Raw genomic sequence first — 18,832 nt, forward strand, 5'->3', positions numbered from 1 at the left:
TCAGACATTTTGCATGATGGAAGTTGCCATAACAAAAAACTACACAATGATTAAAAAAGAACAAATAAGAAATGTGATAATGTGTGATGAGGTGCTCTGAGAAAAATAATAGAACAGACAGCATCAGAGTCAAAAGTGTATAACCTACCTGTAGGGAATATGTAAAGGGGATGTCAGACTAGCCCTCTTCTCCCTCCCTCTCTGCCTTCCTCTCTCCTTAATTTGTGGCCAGAGTTGGTGTCTTGCTGACTTTCCTCATGACTGGAATGATACTGTACCTGAGGAAAGAGCAAAGAGGAAACAAAAGAAGGGTTAGATGAGAACATTTAAGTTAAATTTGTGACAAAAAAATGAAAACTAGAGCTGAAATGATAATCGATTCATCGATTTGTCCTTCAAAAGAATATTAATCAGCAAATATAAACTATGAATCATTCAAGTAATATTCTGAAGCAAAATTTCCAAGAATTTGCTGGTTTCAGATTCTCAAATTTGGCCAGTTTTCTTAGTCTTCTCAGATAGTAAATACCTGTGAGCTCTTGGCTCACAAAATAAACTATCTGAACCTTGGAAAATGTTATCAGCATTATTCACTTTCATTTATGTTGCAACAACCTAAATGTCTCACATTTCCCCTTTTACTGAGAAATTACCAAAAACACATTCATGACTGACAGGACCAGCAGCTACAAGCATCTGCACTGCAATTTATACTTTTTATGTCATGTGCCATCTATTTCGTGAGAAACTTGAGGATTTTTTTTACATCACAAAGGGTTGCCGCTTTGCAGCTCATAATACACAAGAGGAGCAATGCGAAGGCGATATTCCTCCAGTACAAACAGGGGGAAAAGCTTTCAAATTTCCTCACAATAGCAGATGGTGGTATGACTCAACAGCCAATGAAAATCTCTTTAATGACTGTCAGTTATTATCCTCTCAACAACTCCAGGATCCACAGAAATGAACCCTTCTCTCAGCTTCAGGACAGATGACAATAACACTGCTACAACAAGAAGTTCAAAGGAAATGTTGTCACTTCAAACAAGTACGACCACTAACTAAGTTAATGGATGTTAGTCATCTCCATCAGGATGACTTAAAATGTATCACTTCATTTAGTATATGATAGTAAGATCCAGGAGCCATCTTTATGTTAACTGATTGTCAACACCCGCTTGTAAATATTTGTATGTATAAAAAAAACATTATTGTAAATATATGTCTTGGCGTTTTATACAGGGGAAGACATTCCCATGTTTACAGCTAAATACACCCTCTTTCTTCCCCTTACAAATACATGAGTTCAAGGACACTACACACAGTGCAGTGGACAAACACAAAGTTTTACACACAAACAACACACAGATCAGCCTCAAACATACACATCAAATCTGAGCAAGTTGTTCTGACAGCAGAGCGCCGTCAGCTACTAGACTGTTTCGCTTTGACAAGCAGGTGGTGCAGCATCCGCATCGTAACCAGTAAACACAACCTGACCCTGAACCATACACATTGTCGTTTACAAGACTGCACATAATAAAACCAACTGTTGTCCAAGGCAGCCTGACAATCAGGAAGTACAGTAGATCCACTATTCAGTTGTTAAAACCCGACCTTGTGACCTTTGCTTTGAGAGGAGTAATCCCTGTGTGGAATCAAGCTGGAGCAGATCCTTTCTTCTACTCCTTTACCTTCCCTGTTTATCAATTTCTAACCCTGCCTCCCTCCTCCTCTCCCTTTCTGATCGTGCCGAGCGGCAGATTGGGTGCTCAGACGAACCGCATTCAATAATAAAAGGAGAGAGGATGGAGGGATGACAGAAGAGGGATAAAAATGTATTGTGCCCCTTCTGAGTGTCCCTGAATGATTTATAACACAAACTGACGCTTGCATGAGCCTCTGGGGAAGTTCTGGCTGCACTTCTCCTCCTCCTCCTCCTCCCTCGCCCCACCCTGCTTGGCATTTGTGACCAACCAAGAGAGAAAGATGTAGATGGATAGAAAGAGTGAGAAAGAGTTAGGGTTAGAGTGTCTTTTATTTGAGTCCATCTTCAAGAGGCTTTTAAGGATCAATCTAAATAGAAATTTCCTTCAAGGCTGCGACTAACAATTGGTTTCATTCTCAATGAATCTGCCAATTATTCTCTCTATTAGTCGATTGTTTAGTTTAGAAAATGTCAAAAAACATTGAAAATGCTCCATCATTTGGATTAATAACAAACAATTATAATATTGGATTATCTGTTTTATAAATACTGCTTCTATGCAGAAAGAAAAGTAGCACTAAATACATTTTTAAAAAGGTCAACTTGATTGTCTAGTGGCCTAGTGGTTAAAACACATATTATATAAACTGCAACTGGAGGTGTCCCTGTCACAATGAATTAAATGTGTTTGTATGTGTGTGCATATGTGTTGTGTTTGAAGAGAAGACCAGGTTACAAAGGTCAGGGGAGCTGAAACAGAGCATGACAAAATTTGTGACACACACAGAGAGGCAAGATCAAAAAGCTTAGAAAGAGGCACTGAGGACGTGTTAGTATCATTAACAGTAACAACATGAAAGAGAGATGAGAGAAAAAATTCGGAAGAGACAGAAAAGAGTAAGAGAGCATCCAAAAGGGAGCAAAGGGAGTTAAAGCCAGTGATGATCCACTTCCTGATTTTCAGGCCTTGCTTCTTTTTTTAGGTTAATATTAAGCTGCTTTTCACCGACAGCTTGTTAATTGGACAGTGCTCACCATGTGCTTTACAATCTACAACCATTAGCAGAAGCGGGAGAGACAAAAAAACAGAAAAAGTTACAGAAAAAGAAAGTATTTGTGTTGTTTTGCTGTCCTTTGAAGAGTCAGTTGCAGACAGTTTTTTTCTGAAGCCAGTTGATTGGAGCGGATTCTTACTTCTTCCAAGGCATGTGGGGTTAAGGTCAGGCAATGTAGGCCCTAACAAATATAGTAAAATAAACATCACACCACCACTGGAACTGTACTACCACAGGCTTTCTGACAAAGATTGTTGGTGATCAAAATCCTGATATTCAACACCTACTTTCCATTCCTCCTGTTACATGACACACGCTGTGATATGAATCATAAATCCTGAGTCACAAGCCGTCAATTTCCGAGGCAGAACTTGGCCGAGCAAACTGTTTCGACAACCTCGTATTGCATTTCTGTTCGTGAGCAAAACAATCCAATAGAACAGCTTTCAGAGGGACTAGCCAAACAATTCATCAAGCTGGATGTGATATCGGGTATCAAACAAGGACTCTGGCCAGGCTCAGGCCTCTTTCTGTGTGAATATTTCACATACAGACTTCCAAGTGTTCATTAAATGTTGACCAACAAACTGGCTGCTGCAGGTATCCACGATGACATCACTTCCTGGATGATTACCAGGGTAATTCTGCGAAAAGGGAATGATTTCCCTTCACCATCAGCCGTCAAAGTACCATTGAGCAAGTCACCAAACAAGCAATTATTTCAGAACAATTGAGCCATCCGTATACAAATGTTGAACTAAATTGATCTTCGGTGTGAATATTGCACAAGTCTAAATTAGTGTGCACATTTAAAGCACAAAAAACAAGCATATGGTAAGCATGGTTATAATGATTTTAAATACTTTAAACTAACTTTGAGCCCTGATTTGCCTGACTTTTAATCAATGATAATGAGACTCAATGTTCAAAAATTCAGCACTTGAGGATTCCCAGAGTGCCTGATGATGACTGAGGTGGGCTTTTGATGAGTCATGTTGGAGGTAGGTGTGCTCTAAAAAAAAAAAAAGAAAAAGAATCACACATCCCTCAGAGAAATACTGCTTTAAATAAAGCTGAGACAACCAAATATGAGGTGATTTCTACAATACTCGAAATTCTCCCCGGATGGAAATAAACTAATCCACCGAGATAGAAAGAAACTAAACATTATGTCCTGATTATCCTGCCAGGGTGGCATGGTGTGGATTTTTATAGCAGTGACTCATTTTCACAGAGTGAAGAATACACACACTTCGCCACACAAACACACACACACATACTCTCTAAAGCAGGATTTGGAGACTTCAGGGCAGCTCTCATCTCAGGGGCTTAGTGACACTATTGAGACATGCATGCATACAAACACACACGCATATACAAACCCCAAAGACTGTTACCTTCTCAGACTAGCTTTAAGGCTAATGCCAACATAAATGTGGGTGTTGGTGGATTGAGGGACAAATACGCGACAATTAAGTGGCCTATCCTCCAACTTAAAACCCTGGGCCAACTCTAAATCTGTAGTTTATTTGAAGCGATTTCCTCTTGTTGCCTTAAGTAAAAACAGCCCAAAACCTCACAGCGGCTAGTCGACTGGATTTTAAAAAATTGGACATGGTACCGATGACCTTTTAAGGACCTCTACATTTCCATCTTGCTCCAGCACACTGAGGATGAAGTGCTCACCTGAGATGAGTTTAAGGGCCTTTCAATCCTGACTTCAACAGCGAGAGACACAAAAAACTATCTGTGTGCTTGGGGAAGACTTTTGAGCAAAAAAATTACACTTCAAAAAACTCTGGAACAAGTTGTCAGACTGGTCAACAACAGAAATGCGACTGACCTTACTGTACAGGATTTAAGAATAGTTATAATACACTAGGGATGCACAATATGGCTTTTTTAAGGCAATATGACACCTCCTGTGTGTAGATGCTGCACTTGTTAAGTCAACAAAAGCAATTTGGCTTCGTATTATCGGCTAAATTTATCGGCTATAATTTATTTATCTGCCGATAACCAATAATGTAAATTTCCCATTTTGGGGCTGATAATTTATCTGTCCGATATACATTGTGCAACCCGATAATACACTGTTTTGCCAAGGGTTAGATGAGAAGATGACACAGCACTCATATCTCAGCACTTAATATGAAGTCAATGGGGATGGTTAGCCTTTAGTTTTAAGACACTTCCTTGAAACACATTTTGAAAATTTTAAGCAAATGCCACTATAAGCCACACTTCCAACAATGGTAAAAATGCACAGTGCAACAACTCTCCCCTCTACTTATACATCACTAAAAGTAGATTAGCTCTCGATGGCACCAAGCCAAATCATTCACACTTCCAGACTAAGCAGAGGAGTGCGGCTCTCCTCTTTTACCCTAAAGCCTCAGGTCAATATCAATCTTAATCTCCATATTGATGTAGAAAAGCCCCTTGCAATGATGTGGACTTACAGGATATTACAGTGTAGAGTAGCACACACACACAATCATCACACAGGAAAGCCTTCACATGCGCGAAATATTTTCACACCTTTTCTTTCTCATACATGTCCATATTTAGGATTCTTGTGTAAAGTGGCTGCTATGCAATATTAAGCTAGCCAAGGGCATTTGTGAGGTGCCTGGGAGTAGCCAGGGGTGTGGGGAAAGCTAAGCTAGTCTCTCTCCATTATAGAGCTTTGGACTGTGGTGTGCAAAAAATTGCAAGGTTAATCAATAACGGCAAAAGTTAGTGCCCATCCAATAGATAATCAGCCAATACTGGCCTATTACAGGCATACAAGTTGTTGAATATGTGATGACATGAAAACTTTTTTTTTTTTTTTTTAAACGTAATGCAGAAAAAGATTCTTGGGGTAATTTAAGATTATTAATTTCCAGTGTTTCAGTGCACTGATGTTACTAATTTTAGACAATAAATTTTGTTTTTAAATTTGAAAATATTCTGCCACCATTCTGCATGTATCTCAAGTGTTTTATAACCAGATTTTAGGGATTATTGTGAAAAGTGTGTTTATATAGTCTGTGTATATACGAATATTGACCAATATATGAACACTGTAATTTGTTTTACTCCCTTTAACTGGTATAGCATGGGCAGAAAAATCCAGTAGTGGTCCAGCTCTAAAACTTATTGTCGGTTGCAATCCATATTTATCTAAAAAGTTTAATGATTTAACTTTTGTGTGTCAACCAAGCAGCCAATTATTTCCTTCAACTTCATAAAGCTGAAAAAAGTTAATAAATGAATGTGTAACACACTACTGACCAGTTTCTTCTGGGAGTCTGCAAGGATGCAGTTAGGTGGCTTTCACACAACGTCGCCTCACTCAAAATAAAGTCATTCTTTCAGATAAACCCTCATTTATCTGAATGCCCTGAGGATCACTCGGGATCAGTGAGGAAACAGAGAAAGATTATTCCATCAAAATCAAAATCTCAGAGATAATCTAACATTAAGCATATGTTGGGCAAGCTTACACTCATACACACAGCTTTGGTCACACACATTCTGGCACACAAAGACCACCACTCATTCACTGTGAAAGCTTTTTTAGAGCAATCCGATGAATCCAGAGGGGTCACTGTGTGTGTCTGTCCCTCCGGAGTGAAGCCTGGAGTTTTCTCTATTAAAGCCATTCATCCTCTCTGGCAAGTATCAGTGCTTGCGCCTTTTCAGCTGACTTTCTTTTTTTTCCAACCTGGTCAATAGTGTGTGTGGTCTACTGTCTTGCTTTTCCAAAGACCCACAAATCTTTCACACACACACACAAAAAAAAATCAATCTCTGTACTGTCTTGTTCCAAACCCCTCCCGTTAAAATAAAGACAAACACGCAAACACTGAATGAAACAAGCAAACACCCTAAGTGCAGTGTCACAGAGCGCCGTCACCGGGCTGTTACATTATTCAACAGTCCCTCACAGACAATTTTGCACATCAGAGAAAGTGAGGGAGGAGCAGCAGGGGGCTGCTCGTGGGTACCACTAGTGGGAATTGAGCGTTACAGGATCAACAGGTTACACACACACACACACACACACACACACACACACACACACACACACACACACACACACACACACACACACACACACACACACACACACACACACACACACACACACACACACACACACACACACACACACACACACACACACCAAGATAGAGAGCTGAGATAGGGAGCTGAGGTACAGGAGAGCAGCACCTTTCGTTATAAAGCTGCAATTAAACCAAAACAGGTAATCAGATGCTGCTTCACTTTTCAAAGGCTTCATATCCTTTTTACTTGACGTACTGTGTAATCTACTATTACCACCCACTTAACTGTGATTGTTATTGCTCTTAAACTGTTTATAAGGGCCGTGGGAGACAGCAGCTCAGGTGGTACAACAAGATGGCCATTAAACATAGGGGTTGGTGGTGTGACTAAAGGGGACTGGGAAACAGGGTAAAAAGGCTGTGATTCATCTGATTAACCACATGGACAAAGTACAATAAACAAGGGAGTACACTGATTGGACCTTGATCTCAAATACACACACCTCTCTACTCTACTTTTAGATGGATGAAATAGGTGACTTTTATGTTCTCAGATAAAGATGGTGATAGAGGATGACAAACGTGTATACATTTATGTGTTGTGCTGATCCATGCAGGGTATTAAAATAAGTGAAGGAGTAAGTAAAACTCTTGAAAAAAAACAACATGAAGATTTGTTTCCTGTTTCTTAAAATCTATATATTTCTGAATAAATGGATCTTTAAGATCTAAACAAACATGTTTTTCTGAATTTAAACAGAAACAGATTAAGTAATCTTCTGCATCATGACAGCTTCTCGCTGCACCATGCATCTCTCGTGACATGCCTGCAGTATAACACATTTCCAAATGTGGGAGTTTGATGTTTATGTAATTTATTTTTCTCTCGGGCAATCATTTTGGACTAACTCTATTTTTGAAAACCCTTGTAGGCCCTGCACAGTACCAGTTCATTATTTTAAAAGCACGACTCCACCAGCGCCACCTCCTCTAAGCTGACTCACTCAACAAACACCAACATGCACGTGTGGTGGATTTTAATGTAAATGATCCGAAAACCATTCAATTAATCTGAAGCGATCTGCAGAGACTGTTCACCTTAGTGCCGATGCCTTAGTCACTGTCCCTGGGAGAATGTGAAATACATAAATAAAAAAATAAAAACATCACAAATAACACTTGAATCACCCCAGGGTCCGGAAGGCATAGTGTGAGTAGCACATTAGGAGAGCAGCAGCAGCAGAAGCAGCTTCAGCCTCCGTCTGTGTCTACACGGGATGCATTCAGGCATAGCACTGAGTGTAGGTCACCGGTATTTTGGAAGAGCTCAAAGCCCAATACACAACAGTGGCAATGCATGTATAAAGAAGAAATACACAGTGGGATTGATTAAAATAGGAGTGTCACAGTTCCGTTAGACAAGAGACAGAGAACACATCTGAAACACCTCCTGTGTAAACAGATCCTAGATCTTCTCTTTCCGAATGGGACAACCTTCTGGCTGTGGGTCAGTCAGAATTGTACAGGATGAGTATGTGAAAGGACACCTTTTTACATGAGTGTTTTAGGCAGAGTTTTGCAGGTATGATTGATATGTGATATTTGCTAATCATCTTTGGATTAATATGAGAGATAGAGACAGAGAGCTTGTAAGGATGAAAAAGAGAGAGACAAATAGACAAATGGTGAGAGAGAGACTAAGGTAGAGAAAGAGGAAATGAATGATATCACAAAAGGGAGAGCAAGTTAAGACTGATTAATATCCATTTTAGCCGGGGGAGGAATACAAGTAAAGACGAGTAGAGTACTTGGGTCCTTTTGCTAAAATCAGTTCCAAAGAAAGGCATAGTCCTTATGAAAACTTTCAACAACAACATTTTTATTCCAACACTTTTTGGCCTGTAAAAACGAAGAAACGTCCCCTCTTGCCTAGATGTAATTTAAGTGAGAGGAAATACTTTTCTGCTACACACTGTTATTTTAACTTTGTTTGGCTTGTGTAACCAAGCAGGATACTTCAAAGTCACCAGCTGAAGAACACAATCATGGCTTGTGGTTCCTTAGCTTACATTGCAAGAAGAAGCCACCAACTAGGGTGGCTATAATAGTTTGAAAGCTTCTGTCATAATGTTGAAATTTGTATTCTTTATTTTTGGCTCATTGTGATTGGTGGCTCAACAATTTTGGGTGATTACATTATAAATATGATGACGCTTCAAATGTAAATAACATTTGGTACAACCCTACCACCAACACCAAGATCACCTGCCACAGCTTATATAATTCTATAAATCTGAATGCAAACAAATTCCCAAATAGGCACGGCCCCATTATCTTCCAAACATTATGTCCCACCATCACATTTACCGTGGCCTGCTCAGGTGGTGGTCCTGCTAGCTAATGAGCCCATAGCAGGGGTTAATGACAGGATTGGGTGACTGGACACCAGTCAATCTGAGGGTTAACGCGGTGTAATCTTTAAAGCATTGGCCTACACACAAGCTATATTTAATCCATAACGCTGACAGGGTCACAGGGTTCAACAGAGAATCTGTCTGCATCAGCTGAGCTTTATGACACCCACTTTCAACAGAAAAATGAACAGACTCGATACTGCATACACCGTGACAAAGGATTTAGTATGTATAGTACATTTTGTCATGTGATAATGACAGTTGTACCACTTTAGGTTTAAGGTTTAGAATAAGAGATTTTCATGGTATCATAGCTGTCTCACGAAATATCAAGATTTCACAGTATCACATTTATTTTTGGGTTGAACAAACACTTTCTTATAATTTCAAAAATATATATGATATCATATGCTTATCGTATTGTCAATTTTTACCATAAAATGCACTTCTACATCAGTGGCTTGTTCCACTTTCAGTTTGGAGAAGGTAGAAATTTGTTTAACTCGTAATCGCCTTGATACTCACAGGCATAAAGAGGTTTGTTTTTGGCCAGTTATGATTACTAACTAACTAGAGATATGCATAATGTGCATAGGTGGTAAAAAAAATCTTGCACTGCAACAAAGGCAAAATTTTAAGTCCTGGCATTGCAGTTTTAATACGATAAGAATACTCCAGGGAAAAGAGAAGAATAAAAACAATCTAAAAATAAAACAAGACATAATTATTCAACTCAACTTTTCCCACTGGGACATTTCCCCTGCTCTCGCATGCTTACACCATAGCAGCGTAATCAAAAATAGCACAGTCACATGAACAAAGCAAATTATTGTCTCAGCTGGAGTATGATTTGAGGGGAATTCAATCTAAATAAAAAGGTGTTTACAAGGATTTCAATTTGTGACTGTTACTTTTAGTGAAAATATGATAAACTGGGGGCCATGATTTATTCCACACCCGTAGCCTGTCTACAAATAGGGGGGGATTTTTCAAAAAGGACATGACTAAAAAAAGAGAGGCTTGGATACAGAAGCTGATGGATAGACAACATTCTAGTGGCCTAAAGAAAGAAAAAACACATTTATTCTCTCACTTCTATCTATTAACACTTCAAGCATCATTTACAAAGCAACAATGACACAAAGTTTCCTGTTCACATAACGTCACAGCCACAATCTCTATGGGAATATTTTCTTTAAACGGTTTCTGGTTTGTCATTAGCCAATGCCCATTACTGTCTTTTGTCACAACCGCTGCCTGTGCTTCATCACCCTTACAGGTAGATATGTTCAATCTCTGTTGCCAGCTTACAGTTCATGATTCCTACAGACAAAGGGGAAAGTGGTATGTAGACTTTAGTTTGGAGTTAATTTTCCACAAGGTGATTGGGTAAATAAGAAAATGGAAAACTGTACAAGAAACTAATCACAAAAGATGTCCTACAAGTTTATGTTACAGACCAACACAATGATGCATGCAATAAGCAGCTTCCCTTCCAGGCCAAATAAAATTACGTCCCTGTTGCTGATTCACAAAAAAAGGGGGGAAAGAAGAGAACAGATAACAATTAAAGGTAAATGTCAATTAGGTTTGGTCACTGAGGTCTTGGCCTTTCGGTGACAAGTTTCTATTGACCACTGTTAACATGTAGGGCTGCTGGTGGTGCTAAACTGGTGTGAATGGCAAAGACAGGCAGTTCAATAAGTGCTGTTGTTTTCATCAATGTGTGTAACACTCACTGCCACTGGCCACATCCAGCCAGGCTCAGCTGGGACTCTGGTGCTGAGATGGGCCATATCGACTAGGCAATAAGCCTGGGCCTGTTTATGACACTATCAATTCCCAGCTGTATTGATTTTCATTGTGGCTGCAAAAATACTCTTCAGTTGCACACCCAAACACATGATAGCTGTGGAATCACAGAAACACTCACAGAAAACGTTTTTTCAAAACAGCACACATGTACATTTTGTGCAACTATAAACAAATATTCAGACACACACACACACACACCCACAACCTCACCAGCTCATAAATGGTTGCAGACAGTTTAGCAGCGAGAGCGATCAGTCTGGGGCTGTATGACATCAAGGCCACACAACATCCAATATAGATTAACTATGACTAGCTCCCACTGTGTCATGGCTGAGGTTTCAGCCCTCACATCAACTATTCTGGCTCTTCAAAGACTCAAGAACCCTCTGCATGTGCGTCTTAGAGGATTCTCTTGCCGAGAGAGTCCTGGCTGCATCCCTGACACCACAGTAACAAGTGCCTGTGGTCAAATGCCTCCACCGGCTAGTGAGTCATCCTGCTGATGTAGCCCCATTCTTCTTTCCCACAAGGCCATACAAAATGCATGAGAGTACCAGAGAGTTTGAGTGTCTGTGAGAAAATGTGCAAACACACACAGGCCTTGCTCATGTTCACAGCCGTACACATACATGGAGAACGCATGTAATCGTTGCATGAAGTGCTATAGTCATTTAATCAGCAGCGTGCATGGACACACACAGACAAGAGGGACTTCTACTTGGGGACGTACACACCAGCTGATCTAGTTTCAGCTCCAAGTATGTGTATGGTGGGAGAGCTGAGCAAAGAGTGAAGTGCTACTCTAAAGCCCAACAGGATTTTCCAATCAAGAGCAGCAGAAAGACAGACAGATTAATACCGGCCTATTGCATGCTCTCTACTGAAAGCAGTGCAAAAGAGAAATGATTACAGTGAGTAGGACATGCAGCTGCCACTTGCTTGAGTTATTTTTTTCTTTTCTCTTTCATGATGAAATATTAAAGAGATTCAAATTAACGGACATGTTGCGCTGCCGTTAGCTGGAGTGTGAGTGGTACTCCAGTGCATTGAATGACAGAGTCAAGCTACTACTGTCCGCGTGTGTGTCCATCTTTGCCAGAGAAGATGAGCGAATCAGGTTTCTTCCCTCATTCTCTGATCTGGTGCAAGAGACTGAGAACAAAGATTTAGCCCCCTTGCCTGAGGAAGTATCTAAATCTTTTCAACGGCCTCCTTTCCTTAATCTGCCAACCAAGGTTTGCCAAATTCAGAGCAATACTGACTGCCCTCCAGACAAAGCCCAAGCAGTGAACACAAGTCTACTCTAAATCTCCCAGCTCAGTGAATGGATTCCATGTAAGAAGTCTATGCTGGGTGGATGAGACGCCCTCTATGACTTTCTTGAAGGCCGTGTTCTTGGAGGGAAAATGATGATGTCATGCAGTCATTCTCCAGGGCCTCGCGGGATGGCGGGGGATGTTGTGATTCACGGTTATACATTTGACTCGGACTCTCAGAGCTGTTTGCTTCATAACAGACCGAATAAAATGTCTTGCAACCGCTGTTGTATCACAGGGAGACATTTTCTGAGTCTTTTAGACCGCACAGAGAAGAAGACAAAAAATTGGATATGGGAGTGGGTGTTAGTGTGTCAAAGTCTGCAACAATAAACACGGAAAACTTCGCCTTGCTCTCTGAATGCTAACATGACACAGTTAGGACAGCTGTTGGTGTGTCAAAGTCGAGGCGGAAATGACTTCATTGTAGCAGATGAAAAGTCTGCAAGTTGGTAAGTAATTTGACTCATTTAACTATTACACCTCAGTGCTGCCTAAGCATGCTCATGTACAACCTTTCATTCCTCCTCTGCCTTCTATTTAACAAAAAGAAGAAAGATCAGCAAAATGAAAGAGAAAGACAGGGGGAAGAGATCAAGTAGAGGAAACCCCAAAAAGGAAACATGCATCTAGGCCACTGAGTCATTTCCCTTGTGTTTTGCCTCTTCCTCTTCTTCTTTTTCAAATATACACTGACAGTATAAATTATGTACATCATCGCTGGGGTTTACACAGAGTGGGAGAGGGCCCATGGGTTTTAGGACTTAGGATTTCAGCTTTTTATCCCCTGTAAAGTCTGCCCGCAATTAGTTTGGGAATTAATTCAGGCTCAGAACTTAGCCTTCCTCTTCCTCTTTTAGATCTGTACTGATTCATCCAAGCCTCTTTCACACACAACACACACACACACACTTAAAACGAGGGGGAGTAAAATATAAAATATCTGCCCTGTGGAGGTTAGATTTTACCCACACAAGTGACTTATAAAGGTAAAACCAACAATCTATATAACAATATCTACTTCCATGCTCAGAGTGGATCTGTGTGTTTATGAAGGTACAGCTGTAGATGGCCAGGCCAATTACATAAAAATAATCCATGTGCATCAATATGCCAACTGTAGCTCAACTAATGGGCTTTTTAAACCCCAGGCACTTAAGTATTGATAAACAATTAGACAGGACGGGGGAATCAGCCACTGTCTAGTTCACACCTACCTCCAAAGTCTCAAAAGTCAACTTCCTATTGGGCTTGAATCAGGAACGTTGGTCTAACACCAATCACAGCCCCATACTCGCAGGACCACACAGGATGGTCTTCCACTCACAGATACTGTTCTGTGCGCGAGCATCACATGCACATACATTGAGCCTAATTAAAAGCCATAGAGAACCTCAATTTCTCACTCTTCATCAGTCTTTTGCCTCTTTTTAAGATCAACTGATGCAACATCAGCCTTCTCTTAAAAAAAAAAAGCCAAAGCATTCAAATACAGATTTGGACGTTGTTCATGATGACTGCAATTGTAGAGGCTTTGAAGCATTCAGGTCAGTCCTAAACACAACTTGTCTTGTTGTGTTGCCATAATGTCTTCCTTATATGCCCATATGAGATTGTCTCAGATCTGAATAAACAACTGACAATTATTTTCATTGTTAATTGATCGGTCATTTATTAGTTAGCCTACACAATGTCAAGAAAAATGCTCAAAAGTTCTTTATCCCATAGTGGCTCTTCCAATAGCTTGTTTTATACTATAATTTATTACTGTATTGTCTGAATAATAATCCTTACGATCAAGACACTGCAACCAGATGATTACATATGTTTGCTTGAAAGATGACTGAAAGAATAAATCAATCATCAAAATAGTTGCCAATATTCGTTCTTTCGATCAACCAGAACCTGAGGGAAGGGAATTCAACTCACCTAAGCAGGCTGAGCACTCCAAGACACACTGAAAAATAGATGTTGTAGGGGCTTGCCAGGTTTTATATTTAAAGGAGAGCGTCTGTCCAACAAATAGATCACCCTGCTGCCTGTTCTTTATTTATTCTGCTGTTTTCCCTTTACTTCTCACATTCTCTGTTGGGATATATTAACTTCAGCAACCCTCACACCCTGTCTCTTTGGGAAAGGGAATTGGAGAGCAGTCGCTTGTTCCTTCCTATAAATTTTCACAAATAAATCACTGCATCCTCCACCTTAGTTGCATGGTCTGATCTCACCAGTACACACCTTTGGCCCACTAAAACCCTGTGATCCCGTGTGTGTTGCCAATCAATAATTAATCAGATAAATCTTTATATTGCAAACATTTGTCAAAAAAAGCATTGGCCATAAATTAGTAACAGGGGCCTTTTATTTATAACACAGAGGCCAATAAATCATAGTGAAAAGAATGAGAGGCATAGATGAAAATACAAAAGCTCTTAGACTAAATGGATGTCAGGGAGCATCAGATGTGGTAGTCCTAGTTGCTGTCTATTACGGCTCTCAATCATGTATATTTTCTTGAGTTAAAACAGCCATGAGAGGGGACGCATCAGTATTCAGACAAAGATTCTTTAATTTTCTCTTTTCTTTAATCTTTTGTGATACTACAACTCAAAACTCTTAATTCATGTTGTCCCTCTAGACTTAAATGCAACCATTACAGTTAATCGATGAATGAGTGCTTAATTATCCCTAGTTTTACAGCGTTCACAAAGTGTGTCAGCCAATAACATCCAGCCCGTTTTTATTGGTGAGAACAGTAACATGAACCTTGACATGTTATCCAATAGTAATCTTGGCCCGCTTCCTGCTCCTTCACTGTGAATTGGTTAAGAATGTACTTTCTTATCTGACATGGCCCCTGTCTCACACCAGGAAACAATAGCTGGACAGGGGTCATGAGGTTGCCATCTATGAAAAGCCAGGAAGGGCGTGTGATTGCATCGGCTTCTTTGATACACTCATGGCCTGATAATTTAACCATTTCCTCATTTGCCCTCTGGGACGATATCATCCTTGCAATTATCCCTGGGTTTGTGGCCTCCTGGCTTTACAGTGCTGCACATCTGGTTCATTTGTGTGACGAGAGCTTATGTGTGTGTGTGTGTGTGTGTGTGTGTGTGTGTGTGTGCATGCGCAAGTGAGAGAGGAAAGGAAAGCAAGAATGAGTGAGGGAAGTAGCGTTGACTGGCAGAGTTTCCTCCAAGTCACAGTTTAATTGGACAATTGTTCAGTTCAACCTCGGGCTCTCTGGGTTCACAAAGGCTTACAAAGCTATGCTAGCATGGACTATTGAGCAAGAAAAGGGTAGCAGAAGAACTTGTTTTGGCTCTTACTGCCTTCTTTTTCCTACTCTTGCATTCCCTCATGCAATACGACACACCATTCACATCCAGTCTGATGAATCAGGGGTAAGCTAAAAGCTCCGTTGGAGAGATAATGGCAACAATTCTTGGAGTAGGTTGAAATGCAAGAACATGTGTGTTGTCCAATTGCTCAACAGAAATAGTGTAACCTCCATAATTCGTTAGCAATGATGTTGTCTTGATCTGTAAGTTACTGGCAGGGAATCCTGTGATATTCAGCAACACATATTCTGCCAGGCCGAGCCATAGACTTAACTAAAAAATAAAAAATTAAAGTCACATTTAGCCTGATTCACTGCTGGCGGGTGAGAGCACAACACAATCTCCCCCAGATTCATCAGAGGCAAATCTCCACTTGACCCAATGGAGGCTGTCCAGTCACAGCATTAGGGCTGCACAGAGCTTGGGCAGAGGCCTAGTTTCTCTTGGGACTGGGGGGGGGGGTGGGGTGGGTTTTGGCACACTCTCTGGTAGCCCAACAGATGAGGAGTTATCAAGCATTTACGTCAGGTTCTGTGGCAGCCAGGGTTCATGGTGATCTTAGTACTGGCGACATCACCCTTAAAATCCCTGCATCATTTGGTAATTCTGAATCAAAGCTTATCAAAAGTCATTAAATAATACCAACATTGGCCGCAGTGCCGAATGCTGAGCTGCCATATAAGTGCGCAACCAACACACAACTGAAAATTGTTCTGCAGCGACACTTAAAAGAATGAAAGACATTTGAAAACGCGTTCTAAAAGGAGCCGAGTAGAAATTATGATGTAGAACTGAGACACAAAAGCGCTTTGGGCAGGCAAAGGAAGCTCCCAAAATAGACCCAGTGCGGTGCAGTGTATTACCTCACCCCCACTCACATCAGCAAATGTGTCCATCACAATCATGCATCCTAAGCCAAGCTGACATGCCCCACTCTGCCAAGCTAGCCGCACATACTGGAGTTTTCCCAGCCAGTTGCATGCAGGAGAGAGTCAGCATAACAGATGCAAAACGAAAGCCTATGACATGACACTTTGAATTTTTTAAAGACCCCTATTACAGTGAACCATGTAGTTCTAAAAATACCCCTGCTAAGCCCTTTCCTTCATTCTGCTGAGCTAAATTAAGCCCTAGGCCCAGGAGGGGTGGTGGTGGGCAGAGATAAGACAAGTCAGCCATCAGCAATGGGGATGTCTCCTTGGGTTTTGATGCTGACTGCAGCCATGATCCGCCAGCACTGCAACTTGGCCTAGTCATGGAAGAGCAGAGAGAGGCTTGCAGATTTCACAGGAGAGCTGAAGACAGATGTAGCCGGACATAATAGGGGTTGAAGAAAAAAAAAAAAGGAGGGGGGTTCACGGCCACAGCTGCAACCTCGCCAGAGGATTGGAGGCGCGCTTCTAATGAAGGGCTATAATCAAGTTGCTCATGCTAACCTCCCACACCCAGAGAGGCCGACTTGCCAAAATGCCTCTCTTATGACAGCGGGTTTAGCATGCTTGAGGAAGAAAACAATAAAGGGAGGAACAGTCAATGTAATGCACAAGAAAGAATGACGTATTTAACAACCAATCTGTTCTGCATTTCAGTCTATAATATATCGGTATTGCGTGCGGTAAACAAGTTAAGCCAGATGCCGCTATCGCGCCAAAGACGCTATGAAAGGTGTGAAGAAAAAGGGATTAGCATGCCAGGTGAATAAAGGCTGGCATGTGCCTCCAGACACAAGCATACATTTAAGAAGTCCAAGTATATGTCCTTTAATGTACACAATATTTTTCATGTGAAAACTTCAATTGGTGACAGCTTGAGCCTCCCGCTCACCAAAGATCTAAACCGTTTGGTTAGACAAAGACAATTTTCAACAGTGCGAGGTGACAACTGAACAGCAGAAGTGGCACACTCACTAGGGAGGCATTTGTTGATGAGACATCTGTTGGGCCGTGACTTCTTCCCCTCCGAGACAGCTTTCAGTAGACCAAGGCCATGACTCAGGTCTGCACCAGCTGCTGGGCCATGACTAGATCCATTTCACATTTTTCCCTGTGACTCCTATCACGGTCAGTGGTGTAAGTATACAGTTTCCATCAAATCCAGAAGAAGATGCAAGTGAAATAGTTTCTGATTGTGACCGGGCCTTTCGGGCCTTCATGGACAACGACCGCTGAGGCTGTGTGATATGACCATGATCTCACATTGGTTGTTTCATATCCAGATACATATTAAAGGATAAGTACCGTTTTTTACAACCTGGACCTTATTTCTGGCAAAAGATATGGTCATTTACTCACCCAGATAACTTTGGTGTCATTCGGCGTCGTTCGGACGAAATTAGATCCAGTGTAGCGGCGATATATCCATATAATGGGAGAGACGGGGCAGCGACACACAGCCTCTATATAACGCATTATCTGCCACGAAACTAGTTCATTTCATCAATATTTTGTTATGATATGCTAGCGCTATTAGCCTCTGAGTCCGGGCTCGTCCGTTATCAACATCCGGGGTCAAACTAGCAGCAGCAGCTACAGGTAAACAAGGCGCGCTGTCGCGGGTGCGCGCGCAGCTCAGAGACGACATCTTCCAGGTCAGAGGTAGTAGCTCAACCTACAGACCCCGGATGTTGACAATAGACGAGCCCGGACTCAGAGGCTAATAGCGCTAGCATTTCATAACAAAATATTGATGAAATGAACTAGTTTCGTGGCAGATAATGTGTTATATAGAGGCTGTGTGTCGATGCCCCGTTACTCCCATTATATGGATATATCGCCGCTACACTGGATCTAATTTCGTCCGAACAATGCCGAATGACACCAAAGTTATCTGGGTGAGTAAATGACCATATCTTTTGCCAGAAATAAGGTCCAGGTTGTAAAAAACGGTACTTATCCTTTAACATGTAGCACATTTTCTGTAAATTCAATGAATGGTTTACACAAAATTAGGGCTGTAACGATTCATCGAGTTACTCGAGTTACTCGATTACAAAAATTGGTCGAGGCAAAAACTCTGCCTCGAAGCGTCGTTAAATTCCTGTGACGCGCAGAGATCTTGAATGTTCCACACGGACCGTTGTTAATACTACTGCGTAAAGTGCCGTACACGGACACGGAGAGCCCTCT

At 41.1% G+C, this 18,832-nt stretch overlaps 1 protein-coding gene across 2 annotated transcripts in view; it reads right to left on the bottom strand.

The window, feature by feature from the left end:
- The window catches only part of taok3a (TAO kinase 3a), a 68,209-nt gene that overhangs the window by 42,074 nt on the left and 7,303 nt on the right, over window positions 1-18,832 (bottom strand). For both annotated transcript variants that reach the window (XM_084360395.1, XM_084360396.1), the window contains exon 2: window positions 149-278. The gene's annotated coding sequence lies outside the window, so the exon portion shown is untranslated. The remainder of the gene's footprint in view (window positions 1-148; window positions 279-18,832) is intronic.

This window comes from Pagrus pagrus, assembly GCF_965226575.1.
Source record: "Pagrus pagrus genome assembly, chromosome: 8".
Lineage (NCBI taxonomy): Eukaryota > Metazoa > Chordata > Actinopteri > Spariformes > Sparidae > Pagrus > Pagrus pagrus.